This window comes from Musca vetustissima, unplaced genomic scaffold (assembly GCF_032173495.1).
Source record: "Musca vetustissima isolate MV318-11 ecotype Yass unplaced genomic scaffold, APGP_CSIRO_Mvet_v1 utg177545, whole genome shotgun sequence".
In the NCBI taxonomy this organism is placed as follows: domain Eukaryota; kingdom Metazoa; phylum Arthropoda; class Insecta; order Diptera; family Muscidae; genus Musca; species Musca vetustissima.
This window is the reverse complement of record NW_026882705.1, coordinates 1-9,954: the sequence shown is the minus strand read 5'-3', so window position 1 is coordinate 9,954 and position 9,954 is coordinate 1. Positions and strand designations below refer to the sequence as shown.

At 30.0% G+C, this 9,954-nt stretch overlaps 7 non-coding genes across 7 annotated transcripts; 1 reads left to right on the top strand and 6 right to left on the bottom strand.

The window, feature by feature from the left end:
• Positions 1-526: 526 nt before the first annotated feature.
• Trnal-caa (transfer RNA leucine (anticodon CAA)) lies at positions 527-653 on the bottom strand. The gene is made up of 2 exons: positions 616-653; positions 527-571 (listed from the first exon to the last, which is right to left on the bottom strand). It is a non-coding gene; the product is annotated as a tRNA-Leu (tRNA).
• Positions 654-1,102: 449 nt separating this feature from the next.
• On the bottom strand, positions 1,103-1,229 carry Trnal-caa (transfer RNA leucine (anticodon CAA)). The gene is made up of 2 exons: positions 1,192-1,229; positions 1,103-1,147 (listed from the first exon to the last, which is right to left on the bottom strand). It is a non-coding gene; the product is annotated as a tRNA-Leu (tRNA).
• A 1,998-nt stretch (positions 1,230-3,227) lies between these two features.
• On the bottom strand, positions 3,228-3,354 carry Trnal-caa (transfer RNA leucine (anticodon CAA)). The gene is made up of 2 exons: positions 3,317-3,354; positions 3,228-3,272 (listed from the first exon to the last, which is right to left on the bottom strand). It is a non-coding gene; the product is annotated as a tRNA-Leu (tRNA).
• A 151-nt stretch (positions 3,355-3,505) lies between these two features.
• On the bottom strand, positions 3,506-3,631 carry Trnal-caa (transfer RNA leucine (anticodon CAA)). Its single transcript has 2 exons — positions 3,594-3,631; positions 3,506-3,550 (listed from the first exon to the last, which is right to left on the bottom strand). It is a non-coding gene; the product is annotated as a tRNA-Leu (tRNA).
• Positions 3,632-3,987: 356 nt separating this feature from the next.
• On the bottom strand, positions 3,988-4,113 carry Trnal-caa (transfer RNA leucine (anticodon CAA)). Its single transcript has 2 exons — positions 4,076-4,113; positions 3,988-4,032 (listed from the first exon to the last, which is right to left on the bottom strand). It is a non-coding gene; the product is annotated as a tRNA-Leu (tRNA).
• A 2,782-nt stretch (positions 4,114-6,895) lies between these two features.
• On the bottom strand, positions 6,896-7,021 carry Trnal-caa (transfer RNA leucine (anticodon CAA)). The gene is made up of 2 exons: positions 6,984-7,021; positions 6,896-6,940 (listed from the first exon to the last, which is right to left on the bottom strand). It is a non-coding gene; the product is annotated as a tRNA-Leu (tRNA).
• Positions 7,022-8,645: 1,624 nt separating this feature from the next.
• Positions 8,646-8,772, top strand: Trnal-caa (transfer RNA leucine (anticodon CAA)). Its single transcript has 2 exons — positions 8,646-8,683; positions 8,728-8,772. It is a non-coding gene; the product is annotated as a tRNA-Leu (tRNA).
• Positions 8,773-9,954: the final 1,182 nt, after the last annotated feature.

Below are 9,954 nucleotides of genomic sequence, written 5' to 3'. Positions count from 1 at the left end.
CTGTTAATGTAGTTCGAGTTTTTCGTAGATAAACTCATAAAGAAAATACTTTCGATTAGATGGAAGTTCAAAATTTTTATAATACCGAATATTTTTATGAGATGTTCTGAGGATAAAATAATTGTCATTAGGAAAAAATGTTCCTTAGAAATACTATCCAATAAAGAAGACATTACAACAGATTAAGAAATATCAGTTCATAATGGTAATGTTCATATGTGTTTCCAAATGTTATTATGTTCAATTGAACAATTGAGGTTCTGAATTTCTGGCCCATACAGTAAAAGCGTACCTTCCTTTTGTAAATTATAGAAATTCACCTTTTGGTATGACTACTGAAAATTTCAATTTTCAATTTTCGGTATTTAATCGTAAACTATTTGAGTTTGGTTTTCCCATACAGATGAAAATGTACTCATGGTGGAATTGGATAGGTTCGAACATATTTTTTATTATTATTATCTCTGACAGAAAATTATTAAATAATTTAATTTACAAAAAAAATAAAAATATCAAAAAATATGTTTGTCAGGAGTGGGATTTGAACCCACGCCCTCAGAGAGGACCAGAACGCTCATCGTACAAATTCTGTTTCGAACAGAACAAGTTATTACACTTGAGTCTGGCGCCTTAGACCGCTCGGCCATCCTGACATAAGAAAGTGAAGTAAATCAATGATTCCACTTTCACATGTGTGAATAATAATTTCCATGTGAAATTTTCAAAATTTGGCAAAGCAATTGCTATTCTACAAATGACAACATTTTTAAGTTTTTTATCAAAACATTGATGAAATAGTTTTTTAATCACCCTAAATATAAAAAATGTTAATTAAAATTCACATTGAAGAGGAAATTTGAATTTCACAATTCCTTAAAATTTTATTCATTTTTGTAGGGGTGAATATGATTGAATTCAATTGTAGAGTAGATAGGTTATCCACATGACTTCTTAGATTCCTATGCAAAATTATTTTCCATCAATTCTCATATAAACTTCTTAACATTTTTCTGTGAATTTTCCACCACGACTTTTAAAAATATATTTTATATTTCAAGCAGGGTTTCTCAAAATAAAATAAATAAAAATAAAAAAAATATTTTGTCAGGAGTGGGATTTGAACCCACGCCCTCAGAGAGGACCAGAACGCTCATCGTACAAATTCTGCTTCGAACAGAACAAGTTATTACACTTGAGTCTGGCGCCTTAGACCGCTCGGCCATCCTGACCTACGCTAGAAATACACACCCAACTAAAAGACATTTGGTAATCATTATCAATGTTCATATTATCTTCCTGATAAGCGTTAATTTATCACACATATAAGTTTTTCGTTAACCACTGCAATTTGTTTACTTTTTTGATTATGATTTTTAATTTTGTGTATTTATTTAATTTATAATACCGACATTGCCACTAGAGTAGTGGCATTAGTTTCAGCAATTATACATAAATTAGTTATTATCTTCTTCTTCCAGTTTTTCACATTGTTGTAATGAACACCACCGGCACACACACATACACAAATAAACTAACAACATTACTTAACTGAATTTAATTTCAGTAAGGAATTACAAAATTTTTCTTTTGTTGTTTTTTTCATGTTGCAACATGTTGTTGTGGAAAGGTTAGTTGAATGTTGCAAATAAATAACAAACATTAATATTTAATTTCATTGCTACATACGTATGTGAATTTGCGTGACTTTGCAGAATGGCATCAGAGATGTGTGGGGTATTTATTTTTCGGAAGCAGATCATATTTCAAATTAATTGAAAAATTGTTTTGTAAATTAATGTCAGTCAGGCGAAGAAAATAGTGGAAGAAAATTGTGGAAGATATGATATTATAGAAGAAATTGGAAAATTCATTTCCTAACAAAAGAAAAAAAAAATAAAAAATTGCATTAAGTGATGAATTGTATTTAGAAGATGGGTCGTCAATTTATAGTAGACCCCTTGGAGAGGTCTACAAAGAGTCTTCAAATAAAAAAAAATCATTCAGGGTATATTACTTATAGATGGCCTATATAAAATACCTCAATAGGAGACCTCATCTGGAGGGTCCGCTTTGTATCCATAGAATACATTATGAAGGTTCCTTCATCACTAAGAGTCTTCTTATCCATATGAGAGACCTTATGAAGGTTCCTCCATAGAACAGATAGAGGGTCTTCTCTATCCATAGAAGAAATTGGAAAAATTAATTTCCTAAGAAAAAATATAAAACTACAAAAATTGATAAATTGTATTTAGAAGATGGGTCGTAAATTTATAGTAGACCCATTGGAGAGGTCTACTATGAAGTCCTGGAGAGGTATACTAAGAGTCTTCAATAAAAAAAAAACTTCATCCAGGGTATATTATTTATAGATGGCCTATATAAAATACCTCAATAGGGGACCTCATGGATGGTCGGCCTTCTATCCATAGAATACTTCATGAAGGTTCCACCATCATTAAGTCTTCTATCCATACCTCATGAAGGATCTTCTATACATAGACGGTTCCCAAGATATCATGACAGTATACATCTATTGAACATCGAATATAAAGATCGAGGTTTGGGTATGGAGCCTATAGTATGTTACACCCAATATTCGGTAATTGAGGGGTTTTGTCATGTTATTCATTCGATATGGCTGTAATATGGTATAATGGGTTTTCATTGACTCTTAAATATCCCTACCAGAAATGAGCCATATTGGTATTATTTAAGGGTAGTTCCCATAAAATCAATATGATTGACAGGTTCTCATTGTCTGGCAAATCTTCGGAGATGTCTACTAAGAGTCTTCAATTAAAAAAATCATCCAGAGTATTTTATTTACGGATGTCCCATATAAAATACCTCAACAGGAGAGTCCCCATGAAGGGTCATTCTTCTATCCATAGAATACTTCATTAAGTTTCCTCCATCATGAAAAGTCTTATATCCGTATGAGGGAGAACTAATGAAGGTTATTCTATCCATAGAATACCTCATGAAGGGCCTTCTATTAATAGAAGACCTTGTGAAGGGTCTTCTATACATAGACGGATGATCCCAGGATAACATGAATGAATACCTCTTTACCCATAGAAGACCGCATGAACGGATTTTCTATACCGAAAGTAAGCTTAATCTATATTATATTATACTTTACCCTCTTCTTCTCTAGACAGAAGCCCCATTTATGAGTTCTTCGATAGACAGATGAGGAATATTCAATTTCCAAAATGTTTTTTTGTCAGGAGTGGGATTTGAACCCACGCCCTCAGAGAGGACCAGAACGCTCATCGTACAAATTCTGCTTTGAACAGAACAAGTTATTACACTTGAGTCTGGCGCCTTAGACCGCTCGGCCATCCTGACACATGAGGCAAGCTGTAGTTAATACTGTATATGAATGTAAGAACGAAATGCAAATTTCATAAGAGAATTTTGGAGTTTGAGATTTGAAACTCGTTCTTACAGATGATTAGACAATTTTTCATAAAAAAATAAACATTTAAAAAAATAATTTTGTCAGGAGTGGGATTTGAACCCACGCCCTCAGAGAGGACCAGAACGCTCATCGTACGAATTCTGTTGAAACAGAACAAGTTTTAACACTTGAGTCTGGCGCCTTAGACCGCTCGGCCATCCTGACGTACATATATGCTGGTACGAAAAACGGAAGTTAAGAATTCGAACATGTGGAATATTATTGAAGGTGTCGTAAAAAAAACTTATGTAAAATAATAAAATATGGTATTATTTAGACAAATTTTAAATCGTATTTGTTTATTTTCGGAAGGAACACATCAGTGATTCGGAATCAAAAGGGGACGCCAAAACCTTTCTCCGTATCACCCTCAACAAATTTCCCCTATCTTATAGATTTTTAACAATACCTTTTTCCACGGATTTTTCATTTGATATATTTTCGATCGATATACTTATTGAAATATTTTTCGCTATTATTTTTTTTTAATTTATTATTTTCCACTACTTTAAAAAACTCTTTGTCAGGAGTGGGATTTGAACCCACGCCCTCAGAGAGGACCAGAACGCTCATAGTACGAATTCTGTTGGAACAGAACAAGTTATTACACTTGAGTCTGGCGCCTTAGACCGCTCGGCCATCCTGACATAAGGGTTGATAGTAGCTTTTTCTGTTCATCAATGCCAAGGACAAATGTTTTAGTTTTTTTAATTATTTTTAAAATATCATGTTGTTGAATAAATTTTTAAAGTAATATTTTGAAATTAAATTGCATTTTTTTTAATATTTTCGAAATTAAATTTTTATTTATTTTCCACCATATAGAAGGGTCTGTCTATAGAAATCCTCATAGAAATGACATATAAAAGATAAAGTAAATTTCTTTGAATATTGCACACAGAGGAGGAATATGTTGATAGGTCCTGCACATTTATAGACATTTTCTTGGTCTTAGGCGTATATACCAACCGAAAGGATTATATTAGGATTATAAAGGATTATATTTTAGCAATCATTTTAAAGATAAGTTCATAATGTCTCTCTCATAGAAGTCCTGCTCTATATTTGCAAGATACCAATTTTTGTGCACCAAATTTCTCCACTAAAAAATATAAAAATAGGTCCACGTTGTCGGATAGCCCCCATATAACCGTAACCCCTCCCCCAGTTTTCCGTATTTTAAGTGTTTTGAACGAATTTTTCGACCGAAGTGGTTGTAATTTAGTACTTTGAGTTTCTATTGGGTAGCAAATCTCTCCACCTAAAATTATAAATATATGTCCATCTTTTGGAGTAGGCCCTATGTAAGGGTACCCTCCAATCGGTATTTTGAGTTTCTTCGGTAATTTGTTGTTTTTTTTATTTATTTTTGTAGTCGTGTATGTTAACGCATCTCCCACCCAAAAATTAAAAATATTCGCCGCCTTTTAGGGGTAGTCCCCATATAACCCCCTTTTTATACTTTCCACCATAGTATGGAGGGTACATTAATTTTGTTTTTCCGTTTGTTACTCATCGAAAGAATCATTTCCGATCCTATAAAGAATATATATTCTTGATCAGCCTAAAACTCTATGTCGATATAGCCATGTCCGTCTATCTGTCCGTCTGTCTGTTGTAATCACTCTAGTCTCTAAACGAACTGAGATAGATTGCCAAAATTTTGCATAGAGTCTTTTGTCTGCAGGCAGGTCGAAAGTGGGATTTATTGGTCCACGTTTAGGCATAGCTCCACATATAAGGTTACCCCCCAATTTTCGGTATTTTGGGGTTCTTGAGAACGTTTTTCAACCGAATTCGCTGAAATTTGATACATTGGGTATTAAATATATCCACTAAAAATTATAAATATAGGTCAATTTTTTCTGGTAGCCCACATATAACGGGGGTTTTTATCGCATTTTTACGCCGAATTAGCTGTAATTTAATATTTTGAGTTCTTAATAGGTACCAAATCTCTCCACATAAATTATTAACATAGGCCCATTTTTTCGGATAGCCCCCATTTTCGATTTTTGGGGGGTCTTGTACGCCATTTTCAATCGAAATTGCTGCAATTTGGTATTTTGTAGTCGTATATGGTAACAAATCTCCCTACCAAAAAATTATTAATATTCGCCTAGTTATCTGATTTGTTACGCGTTTTGAGTTTGGTTCTAAGACTCTGTCTGTTGTAATCATTTCACCTGCGGAGGATAGCAAGATAAAAAATTAGAACGTAAGGTTCGATAATGAACTATAGCCGCATTTAGACTGAGCCTCTGTATGGAGGTTCCCGAAGGAGTGGACCGATATTCCCCATCTTCGAATTTGAACTAAGTTTGGAAGAAATAATAAGATGGGCAAAGTTTGGATGAAATCTAATTTTTCTGCAACGGATGTGATCCGTAAAATTGGGTCTAGAATCAATATGAGGCATGAGGCACATTTTCACCATCTTAAAGTGTATACACCTCATTAGCCATAAGGCTGGTGGTATAATTATCAATTAAAAATTTCTGACTTTTGTAGTATGGTTTGCATATTTTTAGAAATGTCGGGATAGGTCCACTTTTTGGTATGTTCCCTATATTTTCATTTCTAGAACCTGTCAGTATATCTATGGTGGAGGGTATCCCAATTCGGCCCGGCTGAAATTAACGCTTTTTCACTTGTTTATATTAAAATAGTTATTTGATTTGTTCCGAGTTTTGAGTTTGGTTCTAAGACTCTATTGTAATCATTTCACCTGCGGAGGATATCGAGATAAAAACTAGAACGTAAGGTTCGATAATGAACTATATATGAACTATAGGCCATATTTAGGCCTACACCTAGCCCCTGTGTTCGACGTGCCAGAAGGAGAGGACCGATATTCCCCATCTTCGAACTTGAACTAAGTTTGAAAGAAATATTAAGATATGCAAAGTTTGGATGAAATCAACAATTTCTAAAACGGATTTGGCCCAAAGAAATATGTAGTCTAGAAGCAATATTTCGATGAGGCAAATTTTCACTGTATCAAAGTGTATACACCCTCATTAGCCATAAGGCTGAGGGTATAAATATCCATTAAAATTGTTGAAATTTGAATTTGGCGTAAATTATGGTTTGCATAATCAGTTTGTAGAAAGGTCACTTTTTGGTATGTTTCGTATATTTTAATTTCAAGTAGCTGTCAGTATATCTATAGTGGAGGGTATCCAAAGTTCGGCCCGGCCGAACTTAACGCTTTTTCACTTGTTTATTTTCATTTCTTAATTCATAATATCTCTATATTATTATAATTATTTTGTTTATTCATTTAATTTTTTTTTTTTTGAACTTCTTAGTTTTTTATAATCATGTTTTTTTATATTTTTTTTATAAAATATTATATTTTATTATTTTCTATTCTTAAATTTTTTAACATAATTTTATTTTTATAAACTCCAACTAAAAAAATAATTTTGTCAGGAGTGGGATTTGAACCCACGCCCTCAGAGAGGACCAGAACGCTCATCGTACAAATTCAGTTTGAACTGAACAAGTTATTACACTTGAGTCTGGCGCCTTAGACCGCTCGGCCATCCTGACTTCTTTTAAACCTCAAACTATTTTCAACTACAAAATCCCAAATTTTACTTCTCATTTTATAAAAAAATACACTGAACAAAATAGGGTCTTGGTAAAAAACTAACATTTCAAATTATAACAAATTGCTGTAATTTGCACAACTGCTGTCCAGTTACTTTTTTGTAGTTGTAATTTTTTTTTTCAAATAAAAATTCTTGGCATTCTTAGTTTGCCGCCGCTCGCCCGTCACATTATTGTTATGAGGTTTTTGCAGTACATTTGCCGGACACTATCTTAACCACAGATGAGAGAATCTGGTGGTGGTTAGTAAGCAAAAAAATTGACTAAAGTTTGTGTGTTGGTCCACAACACATCAACCCAACTTAACCTTACCGAACGTCAACCGCTATTGAATATCCATCGATAAAATAAATCAACTTAAAAGAGGACAAAAAAAATCACACAAGCCTTGCCTAGTCTGTAACCAGCAATTGAGTTAATGTTCGATAATTTAAACTTCAAACGCAAATGAAGAATGTATTTTTTTTTAGATAAATTGTGTGTATGTTCACTTTTTTAAATCCGTCTTGTTAAGACGTTGAACAAATAACTGAAAATCGTGATATTATTTAGATGGCAAATTTTACGAAATTGCTTTGTAAAAAAAAGTTCGGTATGTAATAGAGGAAGAGAGTGTAAGAGTCTGGGAATTTTTCCATCACTACTATGAACTATTTTTCGGAGGAAAAGAAAAAAAAAGTGTTTTAAAATATTACAACGAAATAATTTGTTATTGGAAAATGTTTACGAATATTATCGATAATTTGAAAATTTGATAGACAGATATTTGCTAGTTAGATTATGTAATTTTTATGACCAGGCGCAAGAGGCACTTTACACTCTGTTGCCTCTTCCACCTGGTCATAAAAATTACATAATCTAACTATGTAATTTAGGGTTTATTTCAAAAACTTGGAATTCTATTAAAAAGAGACCAGGACGATGTCTAATATTTCAAATGACGCGATTAGAGAAAAGGTAAATAAAACGCCTACACAGACACTATTAGTCCATAATATCTTGAAATTGAAAAATATTCAACTTAGAATCCAGGTCTATAAAAACAGAAAGTTATAGAAATTATTGGACATTACAACTTCGATCTGAAGTTCACCCTAAATACATTAAAATTTGACTGGATATTTACAGAATATTTCAAAAATATATTTATAAAATATTAAAAAAATAATTTTATCTATTTTTTAATTCTATTTATTTTTAAATATTTTTTTCGATTTTTTTTAAATTTTCAAAAATCGATTGAACCAACTTCTTTACTATGTGACAAAATGATAAGCACTGAAACTAACAGACACCCACATCTACATAACACTATTTAATTCTTATTAAATTCCCCCGCACGAAACATTCTTTTGCCCAAAAATAAATTTAAATGCCAAATACAACAACAACAAATATACCAACTACAAATTAACTTTTTTTTTAAATTGCCAGACATTGTGGCGTAACATTGGTTGAACACTTCGGCATTCTATTTTTAGATTAACAAAACTTTCTTCGAATTTGCTTTGATCATTCATTCGTTGTTGTGTGTGCTCATCATTTGTTTGTGTGATACACACAGGTCAGGATGGCCGAGCGGTCTAAGGCGCCAGACTCAAGTGTAATAACTTGTTCTGTTCAAAGCAGGATTTGTACGATGAGCGTTCTGGTCCTCTCTGAGGGCGTGGGTTCAAATCCCACTCCTGACAAAATATTTTTTTTAGTTTTGAGATATTTATTTAAAGTTAATAATATACAGTAAATAATTGAAGACACACATTTAATTGAACAAAAAATTAGAAAAATTACAAAAATAGAACATTAAGAAAAATTAAAAGAAAATAGAAAATTAAGAAAAATTAACAAAAATAGAAAATTAAAAAAAAAATTAAAAACAAAAAATAGAAAATGAAGAAAAATTAAAAAAATAGAAAATGAAGAAAAATTAAAAAATAGAAAATTAAGAAAAATTTAAAAAATAGAAAATTAAGAAAAATTAAAAAAAATTAAGAAAAATAAAAAATTAAGAAAAATAAAAACATTAAGAAAAATATAAAAAATAAAGAAAAATAAAAAATTAAAAAATAGAAAAATAAAAAATTATGAAAAATAAAAAAATTGGAAAATAATAATAAAAAATTAGAAATAAAAAATAGAAAATTAAGAAAAATTAAAAAAATAGAATATTAAGAAAAATTAAAAAAATAGAAAATTAAGAAAAATTAAAACAATAGAAAATTAAGAAAAATTAAAAAAATAGAAAATTAAGAAAAATTAGAAAAAATTAAGAAAAATAAAAAATTAAGAAAAATAAAAAATTAAGAAAAATAAAAAATTAAGAAAAATAAAAAAATAAGAAAAATAAAAAAATAATAAAAATAAAAAATTAAGAAAAATAAAAACATTAAGAAAAATATAAAAAATAAAGAAAAATAAAAAATTAAAAAATAGAAAAATAAAAAAATTAAGAAAAATAAAAAATTATGAGAAATAATGGTCTCATATTGATAACGCATGGTAGGGTGTGTATAATATCCATGTGTATAAAAAATTAAAAAAAAAAATAAGAAAAATAAAAAAATAAGAAAAATAAAAAATTAAGAAAAATAAAAAAATAAGAAAAATAAAAATTAAGAAAAATAAAAAATTAAGAAAAATAAAAAATTAAGAAAAATAAAAAAATAATAAAAATAAAAAATTAAGAAAAATAAAAACATTAAGAAAAATATAAAAAATAAAGAAAAATAAAAAATTAAAAAATAGAAAAATAAAAAAATTAATAAAAATAAAAAATTAAGAAAAATAAAAACCTTAAGAAAAATATAAAAAATAAAGAAAAATAAAAAATTAAAAAAAAAAATAGAAAAATAAAAAATTGTGAAAAATATAAA